This window comes from Halictus rubicundus, chromosome 5 (genome assembly GCF_050948215.1).
Source record: "Halictus rubicundus isolate RS-2024b chromosome 5, iyHalRubi1_principal, whole genome shotgun sequence".
Taxonomy (NCBI): Eukaryota; Metazoa; Arthropoda; class Insecta; order Hymenoptera; family Halictidae; genus Halictus; species Halictus rubicundus.
In genome coordinates, this window is record NC_135153.1 from 10,717,170 (window position 1) to 10,729,377 (window position 12,208).

The 12,208-nt window shown below is 50.7% G+C and overlaps 1 protein-coding gene across 5 annotated transcripts in view; it reads left to right on the forward strand.

The window, feature by feature from the left end:
- Nucleotides 1-12,208, forward strand: part of Siz (Brefeldin-resistant Arf-GEF family protein schizo) — an 81,031-nt gene that overhangs the window by 39,405 nt on the left and 29,418 nt on the right. The window contains exon 1 of one of the 5 annotated variants that reach the window (XM_076788286.1): nucleotides 4,183-5,928. The exons of 2 other annotated variants lie outside the window; for them this stretch is intronic. The gene's annotated coding sequence lies outside the window, so the exon portion shown is untranslated. Of the gene's footprint in view, nucleotides 1-4,182; nucleotides 5,929-5,956; nucleotides 6,075-12,208 lie in introns of those variants that run through there. 2 more of the 5 variants (XM_076788291.1, XM_076788287.1) reach the window with 2 other exon arrangements.

Genomic DNA, 12,208 nt, shown 5'->3' on the forward strand with positions numbered 1-12,208 from the left:
GACATTTCCAAAATAACGAAACACAAATGAAATACAAATTCCCGTTGTACGACTGCTCCCGAATTTGGGTGCACACCATTTTCTCACCGAGTGTCGCAATTTAGGAAAGGGTAAGACCAGAAAAAAAAATAGAAAGTCGAAAAATACAGAGCATCCTAGGGGCCCGATTCTGTTTGACCTGATCGCGTTCGTGTTCGCGTTGCCGCGTGCACGCTGTTCGACGTTTATTTGAATTTTCGCGGCAGCCCGTTGCACGGGTCTGTCGGATGAATTTGCATAAATTTGCACACGGTTCGCAGTTTATTTAATTGGCGGTCGGTGTTTGTATGGAAAATTTTCGTTACATAAAGGGCTTGTCGGTTGTTCTGACGTCGAGTCCGTTTTTATTTATTATCCGGCGATTCTAGTAGTTGCCGTTTCTTCTGTAGAGCGCGCGCGCGCTCACGCTCGTGTCCGTGTGTTCGCGTTTCTTCTGCCGTGAACACGGCCGACCGTCTCCGCCTGGTACGAGCTAATCAGAACTCGTTACGTAAAAGACACGCGGAGAAGTTGATTTTCCACTCGGCGGCGCGCAAGAGAGACTCTTGAAACGCGGTTTCGGGGACGATCGACGATCCCGTCGATCTCGGCGATCGGTTTGGCAACGCGGTCGGATCGGATCGGATCGATCCGCGCGCGTCCATGGTCCAGTTACCGAAAGATCGTCGACCGTCCGTGAACCGATTCGAAATCGCGTAAACTCGCCGCCTATCAGAATGCGTCGCGTGTTTCTATAGCCTTCTCAAAATCCAACTTGTAGACTTCATACCATGTCTCCAGACCACACTGTAGTATGGGACAGGATAAACAATCGACCGGTTAGTCCGTAATAAAACGACTACAAAGACTCGTACATCGATTTTTAAGCTGTCGTTGTAAAGTGAAAGCTTCAATCTACAAATCTATAGTGGTTTCGGTCACGGAAAAAAATTCTAAAAGATTTCACAGACGCTTGAATGTATGGTGTTTTCGAGAAAAACAATATCTTGCTACGAAATGATCTTCTGAATTTAGAATGATAACAGTTTCACCCTTGACGGCCCGGAAGTATTTCAAGTTTACTCTTCCACCAGGTCCAAGCTATTTTTCATACGAAGATAAACCGTGGACTCGACATTTTTATATCAAGTACAGAAAGGAAAATATTTATATTTTGGCGATAATTTATTAATATATATTCAGAGTAGTAGGATAACAAGACTAATATAGGCGGCATTGGACCCAGTACGTTAAAGTGCCGTGCCGCTTACAGTGACTCCCACTAAGATTCGGACGCTTTTAAAAATCGTATATTTTTGTTTTAATATTCGACCATACCACTTGGATTTTTTTGAAAGAAGTTAGCTCCATACAGTGAACGAACATTTCACAAAAATTGCAATTGGTCGAAATTGCAGAGAAAATACCGAAAGTTGTATTTTGCAACTTTTTTATGTGGACTTACATTGAAAATGTGGAAAGTACGAATTTAAAATTTTTAATATGCATAGAAAAGTTGTAAAATACAACTTTTAGTACTTTCCCTGCAATTTCGACCAATCGCAATTTTAATCAAGCGTTTTTTTTCACGTTATGTAGCGAACCAATTGTTCTAACTTCTAAAAAAAATTCAAGTAGTATAGTCCAATATTGACAAAGTTATGCGATTTTTAAGAGCGGCCGAATGTTAGTGGGACTCACTGTATATGGCGGCATTGGTCCGTTGAGGGTTAATGCAATTTTTCGGGAATCGGGTATTCAGTGTTCGAATACATCTTGGATGTACGTTTCAAATAAAATGAAAAATATTTTCCGGAATCCTTAACGGTGAAAAGGCGAACGAATTCGCATAAGAGAAGACTGGTGCGCCTGCCGCCGTGCTGGTTCTCGGAGCAGCGGCGCGGAAACGATCGAACCTCCCCGCGGATCCGTTGCGAAACGGGTTGTTTTTCCTCCGGCGCGGCATCGGGATCGTTGAATCGGATCGAGCCGGGATCGAGCGGGTGTCCACACAGGTGAATTCGAGCGTGAAGTCGGCAACAATGAGTGAAAGTCGCGGGCGAACGAGCGAGCGAGCGGGCGAAAGCAAACGCGAGGCAAACGGTGTCGTCGTCGCGCGTCGTTCGAACGGTGAACGTTTTACGCTCGTATCTGCGATCTTCGTGCTTTTCCTGTTGCTGTCTGCTTCCGGAACAGCCGCGGCTCTCGCGACGATGTCGTGTGCGATCGTTCGAACGGAAATCGAGAGTGAGCGCGTTCCGTTCCGCGCGGTTCCTGCGCTCGATTATGTTTCGCGCGCGTTGGCTCCGTTTGCTTTCCAAAAATCGCCGCCCCTGCTCCGAGGGCAAATAATTCCTTTCGACCGAGACCGAGTAGAACTTCAGAGATTGTAAGCTATGACAATGTCTTATGTAATATTAATAACAGATACTCGTAGAGCTAAATGGATCCCTGTATCCCTGGTTTGAGGAGGTTGATAAATAGAACAGAGAAAAGAAACGGGTTCCTTGGTCTCGGACGAATCCGTCGTACCAACGAGGTAAACGCGGCGGACTGACTCATCGGCCGCGAGAGAATAGGTTAATCGTCGGGCACGGTCATCGAAATGACGTGTTTCGAAAGATTCCGAAACTCACGGTGGATCCGCCCCCGCGAGGCTGCCGTTAAGGCCTAGCCGACATCCTCCGCGACATCCTCCTCGTATGGAACGGTTCGTCCTCGCTTGTCTCGGTCCGTGTAGCCCACGTCGCTACGTGTCCATCGAGAGGTAAATAGGGTGGGGTGTGTGTAGCCATTCGTTCGTTCGTGCGTGCGTGCGTTCGTTCGTGCTGGTCGGTTTCGTCGCGAACATCCGAGCGAGTCCGCCAGTCAACCTGAAACCGGGAGCAACCGCGAGACAACACCGTTCTGCGTCTCCTCGATCCGCGCGCGCACTCGCGCGATATCTCGTGGCTCCGAAAGCCTTTCGCCAGCCGAGGACAAAAAAATCGCCTTCGGTACCGGGGCCACGGCATCCTCCGATTTCCAAATCTTCGAGAACGCTAGCCAATCGCGACCCACGCTCTACGTTCCCAAACGAGTTCCTCTAATTGGTCTCCGGGTCTCCCGGCTAGCGAACGGATTTTAGAAAAACGCTGGAACAGTCCTCTTTGGTTCCGAGGTGTGCCACAGTGCGCGAAACAAATCTCAAAGGAACGGCTGGTTTTCGAAAGTGTTCTAAAGGAACGTAATCGGTTGCGCACGATATTGTCGAAGCAACTGGCGATTTTCCAATCCAAAGGATTCCCAGAGGATTTCCATAGGATTCGCAGAGGATTTCCATAGGATTCACAGAGGATTCCCAAAGAATTCCCAGAGGATTACCAGAGGATTCCCAAGGGTTTCCCAGAGGATTTCCATAGGATTCCCAGAGGATTCCCAGAGGATTCCCAGAGGATTCCCAGAGGATTCCCAAGGGATTCCCAGAGGATTCCCAAGGGATTCCCAGAGGATTTCCATAGGATTCTCAGAGGATTCCCAGAAGATTCCCAAGGGATTCCCAGAGGATTCCCAGAGGATTCCCATAGGATTCCCAGAGGATTCCCAAGGGATTCCCAGAGGATTTCCATAGGATTCTCAGAGGATTCCCAGAAGATTCCCAAGGGATTCCCAGAGGATTCCCAGAGGATTCCCAGAGGATTTCCATAGGATTCCCAAAGGATTTCCAGAAGATTTCTAAAGGATTCGCAGAGGATTCCCAAAAGTTTCTCCAGAGGATTTCCATAGGATTTCCATAGGATTCCCAGAGGATTCCCAAAGGCTTCTCAGAGGATTCCCAGAGGATTTCCAAAAGATTCGCAGAGGATTCCCAAAAGTTTATCCAGAGGATTTCCATAGGATTTCCATAGGATTCCCAAAGGCTTCTCAGAGGATTCCCAGAGGATTTCCAAAAGATTCGCAGAAGATGCCCAAAGGATTCCCAGAGGGTTTCCAAAGAATTCGCAGAGGACTCCCAAAGGTTTCCCAGAGGATTTCCATAGGATTCGCAGAGGGTCTCATCCTGAGTCGAAGCAAGCAACGATTAACTGTTCGACTGCGGAGCGGCCGGAAACGAAACTTGCCAATCGAGTCGCGCAACGGATTCAACATCGCAATACGCGGTATATAAAATAGTGTTATAAACAATGCTACGCGTATCGGCGCTGCTCTTACCGAGAAAACGTCTCTCGGGGTTAAAACATTTCTCGAAAGGTTAATTGCGTTGACGTCAAAATTGTCGCGGAAAAACGGAGACACCGAAGGTTGCTCGCGCACCGTGAAAAGTGCTCGCGTATCGGATGGAAAGCGAGGCGAGGCGAGGCGAGGCGAGGCGAGGCGAGTTTTAACATCGAAACCGCGACGGCGGAACGAGGCGGTGCGGTGCGGTGGGCCGGCTCTCGTCGGTGCACCGGTGAAATCGAAGATGCGGCGAAAGCTCGATTCGAAGTTCAAAGGATAGAAAAGACAAGACCGCGACTGGCCCGACGTTTGCCTCCTAGCCGGTGCTCGTTGGCCGACTTGGCCTCTCTATCGAGCGTTTTGCTCTCGCGTTACACCCGTGGAAAGTCAAAGTGAGGGAAGGGAAGGACAGAGGTGGTCGTCGCGACTTTCACGCCGTCGCTGTTTCTGCTCGATCGCGTTACGAGCGTAATCGTGGCGCGTTGCGCGACCGTCGTGCCTCGAGCCTCTACCTTCGCGCGCCGCTCCGTGCTTCTGTCTACTGTTCACCGTGTATCGTGTACCGTGTACGCCGTGTACGGTGTCTACTCTGTTCTGTGTCGGTGAAACGCCCTGCGAACGGTATTCTTCGATCTGTGCGACCTCGGACTCGTACGATTTCCCGCGACAAAGATCGCCGTCGTACGCGGACGCTTCGACACCATTCGTTCGCTGAGTCGTAGCGATGATTGCCGAGCTGAAAACGATCGGCGCGGCGTTCGTTCGCGAGCCGGTCGAAAGGTGCGCGAAAGTTCCTAGACGGATCTAGGGGTTCCAGTGTCGAGGTCAGACATGCCAGTGGATCGTTCCGGCTCGCGCCGGCCAGCGGGCCCAGCTGATAAACCAGGGCTACATTTTTCGGGAGAAATCGCGGCGAGTTGGCCCGCGACAAAGTCGATTCGCCTCGGCCCGACACGGCCCGCTTCTTATTATTCCACGGAGCCGTGACTCTCTTCTAGGAAACCGGGTTGCAATTTTAAAACACGCTCGGCGAGGCACAACTAACTCCAGAGCCGGACCGTTTGGTATCGATTATCGATTATCGAACGGAGTGCCGCTGCCCGACGACGCGACGACTCGAACACGGAGGAACGGAGGACGATTGGGACGCGATCGAACGTCGTCGAGGAGAAAGAAGAAGAGAATCGAGGAATCGAAGACAATCGACGACGCGCGACGTCGGAAGCGGCCGGTGCGCCGTGGAAAATAGTCCAAGGATCACGATCGTCGTTCGACGTCTATATCGATATGATAATTCCGCTTATTATATTCGCGGCTCGTGCGTCACGGAGATTCGTTGGTGTGACGGCGCACGGCTCGCGTCGATTCAGAGGAGGCCGTCCGTCGCGATGCGACACGGACAAATCTAATTAGTCGACACCGACCGTCAAACGACGCGAAATTCCTCCTCGCAACCGACGTCGAACGGTTGCATCGTCGCTCTCCGGTGTTCTGTGTGCACGATTCGTGATCGGTGATCGACGCGCAAGTTTTACAGTGACTCCGTGGTGCGCGAAACGATCGAGGATTTTTCACATCAAGTCCGCGTGGATCGGTGATCGTCCGACCCGACAAGGGATCGACGCGCACGATCATTTTGGGAGGGTCGAAAACGCGTTCTGAGGATTTTCTAGAATCTCTAGGGAGTTTTTCGGACGCGCGAAACATTGAAAGGTAAAACGTAGAATCGTCGCATTCGCGCCGGGATGACTCACCTATGTGTGTTTAGATTGTTCAAACGAGTGGATACAATATTATCTAGAAATATGCTGCAATGGAAGTTTCAAGAGTTGGATACGGCGAATTGGTTAAAAATTCATGTAGTTCTTTGGAAGACCGCGGCTTGGCGAAGTCCTGCAAATTCGCCTAGCAACCGTGTCGGTAATCACCCGGCGCGAATATGTTAACGCGACTATACCCGCGACGAAATATCCGACGATTTTGAACGAGGATCGTAGAAATATTTGATCGTTCTTAGGGATTTGTTCTCGCGCGAGTCGAGTGAGAAGCATCCGGTAGTTAGACATCGAAAATATTCGGTGGACTTTGTGACCGTTCTCTTCCGAGGAGTTTCGATCGCGCAACGAGTTTGAAATACCCGACGCTTTTAGGTTGATGGACAAGGAGAATCGGCGCGCGTTCGTCGCATGACATGTCTATTTTAAAATCGTTCCCGTTGTCACGATGCGACGCGTGACCGTCCTTTTTTTCGGCCGAATCGCAGCAAGCGGAGGTCTCGCGTCGTCATCGACGGGACGTGTAATTAGCGCGGTAATTGCACGGTATCGAGCGCCGGGGGAGTATTTTTGCCAGCGGGAATCACGGCTCTCGACGTCGGGGAACGCGAACGTTTGTTTAGAATCCGGTGAAATTCCAGCGAGCCGCGCGTGCAACGCGTGCCGCGCGGTGCCGCGTGCCGAAATCGTCAACAGGCGTTTCTCTCTGTCGCAAATAAACCTCTCCCGGTCGGGCGCTCGTCGTTTCGCAATCGGCGAGCGCCGATCGCCGAGTCACGTTCCGTTGCTTGGTTCGTCGCGAGAAAAGAATAGCGGGCTCGACGAAATTCCGACCGGCCGAGAAAAAACGCACGAAAGTTTCCGCGACTTTCGAATCCGTCTTTTAATTAGCCCACGCACGCTCGATCCGATTTTCGATTTCGCGCGGAAAATCGCGATCGTTGGGCTCGACAGAAATTAGAGATATTCGGAGACGCCATGGTCTATCGTTGAAACCGTTAACTTCCCAATGTCTGTCCTTCGAATCGGTCGAACCGATATTCCCTCGGTTGCTAAGGAAATCTTCTTTGTCATGACGCGCCACGAGCAGACCTTGACTCGGTGTGAGTAAAAGGAAACCGAGCACGTTGCACGTTTGCTCTTCGAACATTATGTTGGCCGGAAGCGATGCGGGTCTGATCGGTTATTGGGTACACATAATTTTGTTATTGGTCGGGGCGACAAACGTCGGCGAATCGAATTATGAACGGGAAAGGTCTTCCCTCGTCCCGGCTGGTTTCTTTGCGATAATGCGCGGTAGTGGTCGAACGTTCGGAACGGCGGACAGCTCACGACCGATAAAACTATAGACGAATCGTCGCGTTATCTTGGCGTAGAGGTTGGCTTCTACGCGCCGTGTTCGCGCTAAAAGGCAGCGCTCGACGACAGGCGCATTATCGATAGCCGAACGCGATAACTATGTTAACAGCCGGTCTGTACGCGGTAGCGAACACACGGCAACCGAGCGACCGAACAGCGCAGTAGTATGGATAGCGTCGACGGTACCGTTACCTGTGCAGTACCGTTCGCGAAGCGGGTGTCCCGCGACGCGTTCCCTGCGATGCACCTCCGTTTTCGTCGATCGAGCTGGTTCGCAGCGAATTCGATCAGGTTCGTTGGTTCGTCTTGACCAGGCGACGAGCTCTCTTCGCTCCGAATTGCCCCCAGGGGCAAACTTCCGTGGCGGAACGACGTTAAACGGAGCCGCGAGTGGGCGGGGCCTCGGCGACGCTCCGCGTGGGCCAATTCCTTCAGCTATGAACGTTTAGTCGTGCCAGGGCAGTCTCTTTTCTCGACCTCGACCTCGACCTCGACCTCGACACGGACCGTTTCCGACGAAAAATTTCAATTCGAAACGCGGCCGCAAACGTTACACGGCAACGAGAAATTGCGTCGGTAGCCTGTGTGACGCCATCTTCCTCGTTTTCCTTGGGAAAACGGTCCCCGGCACAATGGAGGAGAGAACAATCGGGCTCTCGTACTTTCGTTTTGAGCGTTATTGCGCGCGATCGTTTACCGCTGAAACGCATAGCTTCCTGCCAGCCATTTCCATGATTATTGTAGGTCGGCCTGTATATTTGCCTCGACTTTCGAATACCGGTTTCTCGGACCTAAACCGAGAGGTTTCAAGCTCCGGGCCAGTTCGGTTTAACTTCGAATTCAATTCTGAGAGGTCGCCGCCGGTGAAACTTCATCTTTTCGTCCATTTTTCTCGTGGAAGACGCAACAAACATTGCCGGAGGTTACGTCTCGCAGGCTCCGCCTCTCTGTCCCTACCGTTTCGCGATGCGACCAATCGCGGAGCAGCAGCAAGCCGGAATAGCTGCTCCCGAACTGCTCGCCGTGTCCTCGGAGTGGCGCTCCGTAGATGGAACAATAAAATTTTTGCCCGAGTTTTGTACAGTGAATTCCCGATATAAGTCCTTTGCGCGGTTCTGGCGAGAGACATTTAGACGAAATCTGTGGTTCTCGCCGAACGTTGCATTTGAAATACACAGCGCACACTGGACATGTGACCCTCGCGTGTATATGTCCAAAACCTGGGACATACAGACAGGCAGGGACAAGAAGCTCGAGGACCACTATTAATCCGATTACGAAACTTCTTTATTTCTCATTAGTTTCTTATGAGACTTTCATCAACATATTCGTGGTATTTTTCTGATTAAAATGTAACCAAATACGATATCATTCCGATGATATTTATTTTTGTAATGAACAGGCTGCGGATTTTATGCATTTCTGACAAAAATGGGTAGGCGTATTTTAAAACAGTAAAAACATTAGAAAAATTTTACAATGCTGTCACATTATTTTCTATTAAACATATTAAGAAAGAAAGTAAATTTCTATTTCACTCCAGTTTGTTGCATTTCCATTGTTATTTTGCATAAAGATCCGCAGTCTAGTAATGAACGATGAAAGTTACTTTCCATTGCAATTACAGTAAGAGAAAATTAGTGTAAATACGATCCGAATTATATCGCGTTTGGTACCATTTTAATCAGAAAAATTGCCCAAATATATTGGTGAAAGTCTCATAAAAAAATAATTGATAATAAAAAAGTTTTGTTATTGGATTAGTAGTGGTCTTCTGGGGTCTCACACCGATATACCCGATCGTGTTATGTTACACTCCTCGGCGGGGGCGGCTCCTCGAGCTTTCTGGCCCTTCACGTGCCCTCGGTGGTGTGGGTATTTCCAGGGACCTTTAAACGCGAGGCTTATAGGGACTTGTATCGGGAATTCACTGTTTTTCGTGGGGGCCTCGACGGGAATCGTTTCAGCGACAATTAACCGGGAAAAATGGCCGCGGTAACTCCTCGCAGGAGTGTTCGTGCCTCGTGCCTGGTGCCTCGTGCCTGGTGCATAGTGCCTGTAGCATAATGCCTCGTGCATCGTTCACCGTGACGGAGGAGAACATAAATAACCGCGAGAAGAATCTCGGGTTCGATCAGCTTAGATACCACGTCGCGGAATCGCTTAGACAAATGAGCCGATGACTCATCGTCCGCGCGAGTCTTCGAACCTCCCATAGTCAGTCGCGTTTTCGAAATACTTGCGATCTCGGTCATCGTTTCATCGTTTCATCGTTGCATCGTTACATCGTTCCATCGATCGGACTCCCGAGCCGGCCTCGAGATACTTTCGACTCGCTTTTCACGCGGAATTACCCGCTTTCCCCTTTTCCCGCGCGTGTTTTATGCATTTACACGCGTCGAGACAAATCTCTCCGGAGCTTTCGAGTTTCGAGGGGGAAAAGAAAACGGAAAAAAAAAAGAAAAATAAACGGGCGTGCAGAGATCGTTGGCGATCGAGCCGCGCATCGATCGCGGTCGTTTCTCTGGCCGGTAATCGAGCTCGGCATAATGTTTGCCGCGCTCGAGTGGCCGTCGTTTCACGGCGAGATGTTTTTGGCAGAGTTCCCACCGCGGAAAACTCCGGCTCGCGTCCTGGATAATCCTCGCTGGCCCGCGACGCACGGTTCGTCGTTGCTCGTTTTGCGAACCGAGTCGAGTTCGCATTATTAAACATGTACCTTTGTTCCGCGCGCGAACAAATCCGCCAGAAGAATGGCTAACGCTTCGTTGCGACCATATTTGCCGTTTGATCGCCGTCCTTGGCGGAACGTCCGCAATCGCGGCGGCATAGGATGATGCGAACACACGCGGACAGAAAGAGAGACAGGATTTAGACGGTCCATTTTGGGCGGTACGCTAAGCGCACTCACTGGCCCGTTTGTCGACGGTCTCGACAACGCGCCGTTTTTCTTTTCCTTTTTCCACGACTCGCTTTCCATACGTCGAGAAACGAGACCGTCCACGGAAATTCAGTCTTCGCAAGCCGCCGCGCTTTGCGTCCAGAAAAGCTTTTCTCCTCGCGTTGTCTACACTGTTCGGGAACGCATCGCCACTAGGGGTGTGCGAGAACCCGAAATATCGGGTTCGAGACGGGTACCCGAAGATTTCGAGATTATCGAAAGTGGCGGGATTCCCTATTCCCTCGGGAAATCTCGAAATTTACGGAAACCCCGATTCCCTCGGGAAATCTCGAATTTTTCGGGAAATCCGATTCCTTCGAGAATCTCGAAATTTTCGGGAAACCCGATTCCCTCGGGAAATCTCGAAATTTTCGGGAAATCTCGAAATTTTCGGGAAACCCGATTCCTTCGGGACATCTCAAAATTTTCGGGAAACCCGATTCCTTCAGGAAATCTCGAATTTTTCGGGAAACCCAATTCTTTCGGGAAATCTCGAAATTTTCGTGAAATCCGATTCCTTCGAGAATCTCGAAATTTTCGGGAAACCAGATTCCCTCGGGAAATCTCGAAATTTTCGGGAAATCAGATTCCTTCGGGAAATCTCGAATTTTTCGGGAAATCTCGAAATTTTCGGGAAACCCGATTCTTTCGGGAAATCTCAAAATTTTCGGAAAACCCGATTCCCTCGGGAAATCTCGAATTTTTCGGGAAACCCGATTCCTTCGAGAATCTCGAAATTTTCGGGAAACCCGATTCCCTCGGGAAATCTCGAAATTTTCGGAAAATCCGATTTTTTCGGGAACACGACCCGACCTCTTCCCGACTCGCCCCGACGATCATGTTCCCGATACTTCGTGTTCTCGCACGTCCCTAATCGCCATCGTTTATTTTTGTTTCCTCTTCTTTCTCGGACACGTCGAAAGCGACCTTCTCGACCGCTTTGCACTCTGGCGACAACGGCGCCAAGCTATTACGAGGGAAAACCACGTAACGCGAGTAAAGTTACGGTAACGTCGCGGTTTTTCGAAGCAGACAGAGCGTGGCAGAATTGCGTCGAAAATCGACGGCTATCCGGCAAACTCGGGAGAAGGGGTTCGCGTTCATGTTTCTACCTTGAAAACGGGGGCCGTCACCTAAATAATTCAAGGACGGTTCAGTTGTTCGGCGAACGTTCGCAGGCACGCGTCGGACCTGTTTTCCGTCTCGATAACGGGGGTGAAATATTTTTCTGCTTTTGTCGTTGGTACGAGGTTTTCATAGAAGTTTCCGGGGACCGTGCGCGAGAAAGGAATCGGGGGAGGGGAGAACGGGGAAAAAGCGAAACACCGGGGAAAAGAATGATTTAAAACGGTCGAGCACGGGAGGACGCCGATCGAGGTTGAGAGGCAATCATTTCTGGACGGCGAACGCGAATGGCAGCATTGTCGGCTCGGTGATCCGTGTTTTGCGGCGATTGTTTGGCGCGAAACGATGCCGATTGGCTGTCGACCAGCCTCGCCTCGGTCCGGTTAGAAATCGACTCGTGGGTGGTGTCGTTGATCGTTACGGGCCGGCCGGCCCGTTAAAAGGAGCAAAAGCCCGAGCAGAACCGGTGAAGAAGCCTGCTCGGCTCGGCTTTCTTGGATCGCGTGCTCGTTTCTTATTAGCCTACATCGATCCGGCTGCGGCGCGGCGCGGCGCGGCGTCTTCGACTTCTTATTAGAGTGTGACGCGTATCGTCCAAGTGAACTTGAACGACGGTAGATCCATCGCGGTGGCCGCGTCCTGGATCCAGGGAAATCCAGAAACTCTGTTCCGCCCGCAAATTCCGCGGACCTTCCGCGAAATCTCTCCGTCGCTCGCGATTCCCGACGATTCTAACACCGCGTCGCATCGAAACGACGGCGCAAAGTCCCGGGGATCCACCAAACTCGACTAA